General features: G+C 40.0%; 1 non-coding gene across 1 annotated transcript; it reads right to left on the bottom strand.

Annotated features, from left to right (window-relative positions):
- Positions 1–7,390: 7,390 nt before the first annotated feature.
- Positions 7,391–7,498, bottom strand: LOC148544387 (small nucleolar RNA R71). Its single transcript, XR_015902093.1, has one exon. It is a non-coding gene; the product is annotated as a small nucleolar RNA R71 (small nucleolar RNA).
- Positions 7,499–10,213: the final 2,715 nt, after the last annotated feature.

Genomic DNA, 10,213 nt, shown 5'->3' with positions numbered 1-10,213 from the left:
CGGCCCCAGTCTAGCGTAACATTCTGCCATACACCCTTTCTTACGTCGATTATTAGGGCACGCGTTCGCGTGCTTGACGCGGACGCGTGGGGTGCATTTTTCCCACATGACGCGGACGCGTGGGTCGGATTGTGCCAAAGGCACGCCTCTAGCCACGCTTTCGCGTGACTCTCTGTTCGATTTCTTTGTCTTCCTTACGCACTTGTGACGCGGGCGCGTCAGTGACGCTGTCGTGTCGCGTGGTTTTTTTTTATGCAAATGAAGATGCAAACTATATGTGCTAAGAAAGAGAAGAGTTATTGAAAGAGAAAACTAAGAAGAAAGAAAGGAACGATCATACCGTGGTGGGTTGTCTCCCACCCAGCACTTTGCTTTAACGTCCTTAAGTTGGACGCTCCACTAGCTCAGTCTTCTGCTATTGGTGGATCCTCTAAGAGGAAGATCTCTAGCTCCTTGTTTTTCGTCACCTTCTCACCATGATATAGCTTTAAGCATGTCCATTAACTTTGATGAATTCAGAGCTTGAAGGATGACTCAGGTGGAAAACTCCGTATGGCTCGACCTTCTCTACTCTATATGGACCTTTCCATCTTGATCTCAACTTGCCTGGCATGAGCCCCAGTCTAGAGTTGTAAAGGAGGACTAAGTCTCCAGGTTGGTATTCTCTCCTCTTGATGTGCTTATCATGCACAGCCTTCATCTTTTCCTTGTACAGCCTCGAGTTCTCATAAGCTTCTAGGCGAAGGTTTCTAATTCTTGCAGTTGCAACTTCCTTTCAGCTCCAGCTTTCTCAAATCCCATGTTGCACTCCTTCACTGCCCAAAAGGCTTTGTGCTCTACCTCAACTGGGAGGTGACAGGCTTTTCCATAAACTAAGCGGAAGGGACTCATCCCAATGGGTGTCTTGTATGCTGTTCTGTATGCCCAGAGTGCATCTTGTAGTCTGGTGCTCCAGTCTCTTCTATGAGGTTTGACTATCTTCTGTAATATACGCTTTATCTCTCTGTTAGACACCTCGGCTTGCCCATTAGTCTGGGGATGGTAGGCTGTTGCTACTTTATGAATTATCCCATGCTTCTTCAGTAATCCTGTTAGTCTCCTGTTACAAAAATGGGTGCCTTGATCGCTCACGATTGCTCGTGGTGATCCAAAGCGACAAATAATATGGTTTCTAACAAAGGAAACAACAGTGTTAGCGTCATCAGTGCGGGTAGGAATTGCTTCCATCCATTTAGAAACGTAATCTACAACTAACAATATATAAAAATGACCATTAGAATTTGGAAATGGACCCATGAAGTCAATGCCCTAAACATCAAAATTTCACAGAAAAGCATAATCTGTTGAGGCATCTCATCCCTCTTGGATATATTACCAAACCTTTGGCATGGGGAACAAGATTTACAAAATTCAGCAGCATCTTTAAAAAGAGTAGGCCACCAGAATCCACAGTCTAAAATTTTTCTAGATGTTCTTTGAGGGCCAAAATGTCCTCCACTCTCAGATGAGTGGCAGGCCTCTAAAATGGACTGGAATTCTGATCGAGGCACACACCGTCTAATTACCTGGTCAGCGCCACACCTCCATAAATATGGGTCATTCTATATATAATATTTGGACTTGCTTTTCAGCTTGTTTCTTTGATGCTTAGTAAAGGTTGGAGGAAAAGTGCGGCTGACTAGATAATTAGCTACAGGCGCATACCAAGGGACTACTTCAGATACTACTTGTAAGTTGTCGAATGGGAAATTATTATTTATAGGAGTGGAGGTATCCTTAATGTGCTCAAGGTGACTCAAGTGGTCTGCCACTAGATTCTGGTTACCACTCCTATCCTTAATTTCTAAATCAAATTCTTGTAGTAGCAGTATCCAACGTATAAGCCTTGGTTTGGACTCCTTTTTAGCTAATAAATACTTTAGAGCTGTGTGGTCTGAGTACACTACTACTTTAGTACCAAGTAAATAGGCTCGGAATTTATTTAGAGCAAAAACAATAGCAAGAAGCTCTTTCTCAGTAGTAGTGTAAGTTGACTGAGCAGCGTCTAAAGTTTTAGACGCATAAGCAATGATGAAAGGGTCCTTACCTTCGCGCTGAGGCAGTGCTGCTCCTACTGCATGATTGGAAGCATCGCACATGATTTCAAATGGCTGGCTCCAGTCTGGTCCTCTCACAATTGGAGCTTGAGTCAGGGCGGCCTTCAGCTTATCAAACTCTTGTTTGCAATCCTCTCTGAACTCGAACTCAATATCTTTCTGCAGTAGTCTGGATAAGGGTAGTGCTACCTTACTAAAGTCCTTAATGAATCTCCGGTAAAAACCTTCATGGCCAAGGAACGAACGGACTTCCCTCACAGAGGAGGGGTAAGGTAAACTAGAAATAACATCCACCTTTGCTGGATCTACAGAAATGCCAGTATTAGACATAACATGTCCTAGTACAATCCCTTGTTTTACCATAAAGTGACATTTTTCAAAATTCAATACAAGGTTCGTACTAACACATCTATCTAATAATCTAGATAAACTATCTAAGCAAAGGCTAAATGAATCACCATAAATGCTAAAATCATCCATAAAAACCTCCATACAGTTCTCAATAAGGTCAGAGAAAAGACTCATCATGCACCTTTGGAAAGTAGCTGGTGCATTGCATAAGCCAAATGGCATTCTCTTATAAGCATAAGTTCCAAAGGGACATGTAAAAGTAGTCTTTTCCTGATCTTCAGGAGCTATATGAATTTGAAAATAGCCTGTATAACCATCTAAAAAGCAATAATGGGATTTACCTGACAGGCGATCGAGCATCTGATCAATGAATGGCAAGGGGTAATGATCCTTGCGAGTGGCTTGGTTGAGACGCCTATAGTCAATGCAAACTCTCCATGAATTCTGCACTCTAGTTGTCAAAAGTTCTCCATGCTCATTTTTTACTATTGTGATTCCAGATTTCTTGGGCACCACTTGTACTGGAATGACCCATTCACGATCTGAGATGGGGTAAATGATATCTGCTTTAAGTAGCCTGGTCACTTCTTTCTTGACAACTTCTAAGATGGTGGGATTCAATCTTCTTTGAGGTTGACAGACAGGCTTTTCTCCCTCTTCTAGGAATATTCTGTGCTCACAAACTTGAGGGTTGATGCCTACTATATCCGCTAGGCTCCATCCAATTGCTTTCTTGTGTTTTCTCAGCACACTGAGTAGCTGTTCTTCTTGTTGAGAAGTGAGTTCCCGTACAATGATAACTGGAAACTTCCCTCAAGGTAAGCATACTTGAGGTGTAGAGGGAAGGGCTTTAATTCTAATTTCTGCTCATAGCCAGGCTCTAGATTATCTGTAGCTGGTGATAATGGTGAAGTGCCCTCATTGTCCTCTGAAAATGTCCCCACACTTGGACCTTGTCCTGTGTACTTCTCTTCTAATTCCTCCTGGTGAACTTCAGCCACGGTTTCATATATGATGTCACACTGGGAGATAGAATGATCATCCGGAGGGTGCTTGATAGCTTCATTTAAACTGAATTTCACTATTCTGCCATCTATTTCAAAAGAATAAGTTCCTGAAAATGCATCCAACTTGAACTTTAAAGTCTTCAGGAATGGTCTTTGATGAGCGGATAATTTATACGCTTTTTGGCATTGTTTTTAGTATGTTTTTAGTATATTTTAATTAGTTTTTATTATATTTTTATTAGTTTTTAAATAAAAATCACTCTTCTGGACTTTACTACGAGTTTGTGTATTTTTTTGTGATTTCAGGTATTTTCTGCTTGAAATTGAGGGACCTGAGCAAAAATCTGATTCAGAGGCTGAAAAAGGACTGCAGATGCTGTTGGATTCTGACCTCCCTGTACTCAAAGTGGATTTTCTGGAGCTACAGAATCCCAATTGGCGCATTCTTAATTGCGTTGGAAAGTAGACATCCTGGGCTTTCCAGCAATATATAATAGTCCATACTTTGCCCAAGATTTGATGGCCCAAATAGGCGTTCCAAGTCAGCTCAAGAATTCTGGCGTTTAACTCCAAAACTGGCACAAAAGCTGGAGTTAAACGCCCAAACTGGCACAAAAGCTGGCGTTTAACACTAAGAAAAGTCTGTGCACATGGAAGCTTCAATGCTCAGCCCAAGCACACACCAAGTGGGCCCGGAAGAAGATTTCTGCATTAATTACTGATTTCTGTAACCCTAGGCTACTAGTTTTCTATAAATAGGACCTTTTGCTATTATATTTTTATACTTTTGATACACTTGATATACTTTGATAGACCTTTTCACGTTTGGGGGCTGGCCTCATGGCCATGCCTAGACCTTGTTCTTATGTATTTTCAACGGTGGAGTTTCTACACACCATAGATTAAGGTGTGGAGCTCTGCTGTTCTTCATGAATTAATACAAAGTACTATTATTTTTCTATTCAACTCAAGTCTCTTTCTTCTCCAAGATATTCATTCGTTCTTCAACTTGATGAATGTGATGATCCGTGACACTCATCATCATTCTCACCTATGAACATGTGCCTGACAACCACCTTTGTTCTACTAGCAATGGCTTGAATGCGTATCTCTTGGGTTTCTAATCTAAGATTGGAACCTTCGTGGTATAGGCTAGAATTATTGGAGGCCATTCCTGAGATCCGGAACGTCTAAACCTTGTCTGTGGTATTCTGAGTAGGATCTGGGAAGGGATGACTGTGACGAGCTTCAAACTCGCGATTGTGGGGCGTGTGACAGACGCAAAAGGATCAATGGATCCTATTTCGACATGATCGAGAACCGACAGCTGATTATCCGATGTTGTGACAGAGCATCAGGACCATTTTCACTGAGAGGACGGGAAGTAGCAATTGACAACGGTGATGCCCAACATAAAGCTTGCCATGGAAAGGAGTATGAATGATTGAAAGAAGGCAATAGGAAAGCAGAGGTTCAAGGGGAACAAAGCATCTTCATACGCTTATCTGAAATCCACCAATGAATTACATAAGTATCTCTATCTTTATTTTATGTTTATTTTCATCAGCTTAAACTCCATAACCATTTGAATCCGCCTGACTGAGATTTACAAGATGACCATAGCTTGCTTCAAGCCGACAATCTCTGTGGGATCGACCCTTACTTATGTAAGGTTTATTACTTGGACGACCCAGTGCACTTGCTGGTTAGTTGTGCGGAATTGTGAAAAAGTGTGATTCACATTTGAGAGCTCCAAGTCTTTGGCGCCATTGTTGATGATCACAATTTCATGCACCAAGTTTTTGGCGCCGTTGCCGGGGATTGTTCGAGTTTGGACAACTGACCGTTCATCTTGTTGCTTAGATTAGGTACTTTTCATAATTTTTAAGAATGAATTCTAGAGTTTCAAGGTAATGTTCTTATCATCACAAAAGCTGATTGATTCTCATTAATTTAGCTATTGAATATAATGTCCTACTGAAACTTGGCCAAACATGTCTAATCTTTTTAGACTGAAGCTTTAGACTAACATTGCATGATTCCTGGAATTCTCATTAAAAGTTTTGATTCTCTTTATTTTCTTTTCACATAATTTTCGAAAAAATACAAAAAAAATTTATAAAACCATAAAAATAAAAAATATTTTATGTTTCTTGTTTGAATCTAGTATCAATTTTTAAGTTTGGTGTCAATTGCATGTCTTTATCCTTCTAATTTTTGAAAATTTATATATATTGTTCTTCATTGATCTTCAAGTTGTTCTTGATGATTTCATTGCTCTGATCTTTAAATTCTATTGTTTTGTGTGTTTTATTGTTTTTCATATGCATTCTCAATTTCTTAGTGTCTCTTATATGAAAACTTTTAAGTTTGGTGTCTTGCATGCATTGTTTATTTGATCTTAGTTGCATTTTTTATTGTTTCTCATCATCAAAAATTCAAAAATATTTTCAAAACTATGTCTTTTCAAGTCAATAATACAGATAATTGAAGATTCAGAATATTCAGTAGAGAAATCAAACAGAAAAAGCTGGGCGTTCAGAACGCCCAGTGAAGAAGGAAAACTGGCATTTAAACGCCAGCCAGGGTACCTGGCTGGGCGTTTAACGCCCAAAAAGGTAGAGTTTTGGGCGTTAAACGCTAGAATGGGCACCATTCTGGGCGTTTAACGTCAGGATGACACTAGAGGGAAGATTTTGTTTTTAATTCACATTTTTTTCAAGTTTTCATAATTTTTCAAAATCAAATCTTTTTCAAATCATATCTTTTCAATCATATCTCTTTCAAAATCAATTTCTTTCCATTTTATATTTATTTTCACTATTTTCAAAAATCCTTGCTTCAATTCAAGATTTACTTCAAAAATTTTCAAGTTGTTACTTGCCTATTAAAAAAGGTTCAAACTTTAAATTTTGAAATCATATCTTTTAATTTCTTGATAGTCAAGTAATCAAATTTAATTTTAAAAATTTTCTTTTTCTCAATTGATTTTCAATCATTTCTTTTCAAACATATCTTTTCAATCACATCTGTTTCAAAATTAATTTTTTTCAATCATATCTTTTTCTAATTTCAAAATCTTTTTCAAAAATCACTTTATTTCTTTACCAATCTTAGTTTTCGAAAATCTCAATCAAATTTTCAAATTTCTTTTTAATTATTTCAAAATTTTTTTAATTTATTTTCGAAAATTCTTCCCCTCTTTTCACATCCTTCTATTTAAGGGACTAAGACACCTCATCAAGGTACAATTCAAACTCTATCCCTCTTGATAAAGTTCGAATTCCCTCTTCTTCACCTCCTTCTTCTATTCTTCTTTTCTTCTGACACTTCAAGGAATCTCTATACTGTGACATAGAGGATTTCCTACTTTCTTGTTCTCTTCTCTTTCATATGAGCAGGAGCAAAGATAAAAGCATTCTTGTTGAAGCTGATCCTGAACCTGAAAGGACCTTGAAGAGAAAGCTAAGAGAAACTAACACACAACTCTCTCTAGAGGGCCTAACAGAGCTCTTCAAAGAAGAAGAAACCATGGCAGCCGAAAATAACAACAATGCCAACAATGCAAGGAAGGTGCTTGGTGACTTTACTGCACCTACTCCTGATTTCTATGGGAGAAGCATCTCTATCCCTGCCATTGGAGCAAACAACTTTGAGCTTAACCCTCAATTAGTTTCTCTAATGCAACAGAATTGCAAGTTTCATGGACTTCCATTGGAAGATCCTCATCAGTTCTTAGCTGAGTTCTTGCAAATCTGTGACACTGTCAAGACCAATGGGGTTGATCCTGAAGTCTACAGACTTATGCTCTTTCCTTTTGCTGTAAGAGACAGAGCTAGAACATGGTTGGATTCACAACCTAAGGAAATCCTGAACTCTTGGGAAAAGCTAGTCAATGCCTTCTTGGCAAAGTTCTTTCCACCTCAAAAATTTAGTAAGCTTAGAGTGGAAGTCCAAACCTTTAGACAGAAGGATGGTGAATCCCTCTATGAAGCTTGGGAAAGATACAAGCAATTGATTAGAAGATGTCCTTCTGACATGCTTTCTGAATGGAGCATCATATGTGTTTTCTATGATGGTTGTCTGAACTATCCAAGATGTCACTGGATAGCTCTGCTGGAGGATCTCTTCATCTGAAGAAGCCGCCTACAGAAGCTTAGGAACTCATTGAAATGGTTGCAAATAACCAATTCATGTACACTTCTGAAAGGAATCCTGTGAATAATGGGTCAACTCAGAAGAAAGGAGTTCTTGAGATTGATACTCTGAATGCCATATTGGCTCAGAATAAAATATTGACTCAACAAGTTAATATGATTTCTCAGAGTCTGTCTGGAATGCAAGCAGCAACAGGCAGTACTAAGGAAGCTTCCTCTGAAGAAGAAGCTTATGATCCTGAGAACCCAGCAATGGAAGAGGTGAATTACATGGGAGAACCCTATGGAAACACCTATAATCCTTCATGGAGAAATCATCCAAATCTCTCATGGAAGGATCAACAGAGACCTCAACAAGGTTTCAACAACAATAATGGGGAAAAAAACAGGTTTAGCAATAGCAAGCCTTTTCCATCATCTTCTCAGCAACAGACAGAGAATTCTAAGCAAAACTCCTCTGACTTAACAACCATTGTCTCTGATCTAATCAAAACCACTCAAAGTTTCATGACTGAAACAAGGTCCTCCATTAGAAATTTGGAGGCACAATTGGGTCAGCTGAGTAAGAAAATTACTGAACTCCCTCCTAGCACTCTTCCAAGCAATACAGAAGAGAATCCAAAAAGAGAGTGCAAGGCCATAACCACATCTCACATGGCCGAACTTGGAGAGGAGGAAGAGGCAGTGATTCCCACTGAGGAAGACCTCAATGGACGCCCACTGACCTCCATGGAGTTCCCTAATAAGGAACCTTGGGAATCTGAGGCTCATTCTGAGACCATAGAGATTCCATTGAATTTACTTCTGCCTTTCATAAGCTCTGATGAGTATTCTTCCTCTGAAGAGGATGAAGATGTTACTGAAGAGCAAGTTGCTAAGTAACTTGGAGCAATCATAAAGCTAAATGCCAAGTTATTTGGTAATGAGACTTGGGAGAATGAACCCCCACTGCTCATCAAAGGATTGGATGACTTGACTAGGCAGAGATTACCTCAAAAGAGACAGGACCCTGGAAAGTTCTCAATCCCTTGTACCATAGGCACCATGACCTTTGAGAAGGCTCTGTGTGACCTAGGGTCAAGCATAAACCTTATGCCTCTCTCTATAATGGAGAAGCTAGGGATCATTGAGGTACAAGCTGCAAGAATCTCACTAGAGATGACAGACAATTCAAAGAAACAGGCTTATGGACTTGTAGAGGATGTCTTGGTAAAGGTTGAATACCATTACATCCATGCTGATTTCATAATCCTAGAAACTGGGAAGTGTATGGATGAATCCATCATCCTTGGCAGACCCTTCCTAGCCACAGCAAAAGCTGTGATTGATGTTGACAGAGGAGAATTGATCATTCAAGTGAATGGAGACTCCCTTGTGTTTAAAGCTCAAGGATATCCCTCTGTCACCATGGAGAGGAAGCATGAAGAGCTTCTCTTAATACAGAGTCAAACAGAGCCCCTACAGTCAAACTCTAAGTTTGGTGTTAAACCCCCACATTCAAAATCTAAGTTTGGTGTTGGGAGGTTCCAACATTGCTCTGAACATCTGTGAGGCTCCATGAGAGCCCACTGTCAAGCTATTGACATTAAAGAAGCGCTTATTGGGAGGCAACCCAATTTTTACTTATCTATGTTAAATTTCTATTTTCTATTGTTATTTTATGTTTTCTGTAGGTTGATGATCATGTGAAGTCACAAAAACAATTGAAAAAGAAAAAACAGAAAGAAAAAACAGAATAAAAAATAGAACACCCTGGAGGAGACAGTTACTGGCGTTTAAACGCCAGTGAAGGTACCAGAATGGGCGTTAAACGCCCAGTCTGGCATCATTCTGGGTGTTTAACGCCAGAAAAGGGCACCATACTGGTGTTTAACGCCAGGAATAGGCAAGAAGATGGCGTTAAACGCCAGAAATAGACAGTAGCCTGGCGTTTAACGCCAGGATTGGCCAAAAGGGGGGCGTTTTGCACGCCACTTGGTGCAGGGATGAGATATCCTTGACACCTCAGGATCTGTGGACCCCACAAGTTTCCCACCTACCCCACCTCTCTCTCTCTTCTTCACCCATTCACCAATCACCTCAATACCTCTTCCCCAAAAATCCCTCACCTATCAAATCCCACCATTCTCTTCACCACTCACATCCATCCTTCATAAAACCCTACCTACCTCACCATCCAAATTCAAACCACTTTCCCTCCCAAACCCGCCCTCTATAGCCGAAACATACACACCCCTCTCACCCCTATATAAACCCATCTTCACTCCTTTATTTTCACACAACCTAAACACCACTTCTCCCCCTTGGTCGAAACACAAAGCCTACTCCATATCCTCTATTTCTTCTTCTTCTACTCTCTTCTTTCTTCTTTTACTCGAGGACGAGCAACCTTCTAAGTTTGGTGTGGTAAAAGCTAAAGCTTTTTGTTTTTCCATAACCATTTATGGCATCAAAAGCCAGAGAAACCTCTAGAAAGAGGAAAGGGAAGGCAAAAGCTTCCACCTCTGAGTCATGGGAGATGGAGAGATTCCTCTCAAGGGTGCATCAAGACCACTTCTATGAAGTTGTGGCCAAGAAGAAAGTGATCCCCGAGGTCCCTTTC

Source organism: Arachis ipaensis, chromosome B9, assembly GCF_059453495.1.
Source record: "Arachis ipaensis isolate K30076 ecotype BB chromosome B9, ASM5945349v1, whole genome shotgun sequence".
Lineage (NCBI taxonomy): Eukaryota > Viridiplantae > Streptophyta > Magnoliopsida > Fabales > Fabaceae > Arachis > Arachis ipaensis.
This window is presented reverse-complemented; position numbering and strand designations above follow the sequence as displayed.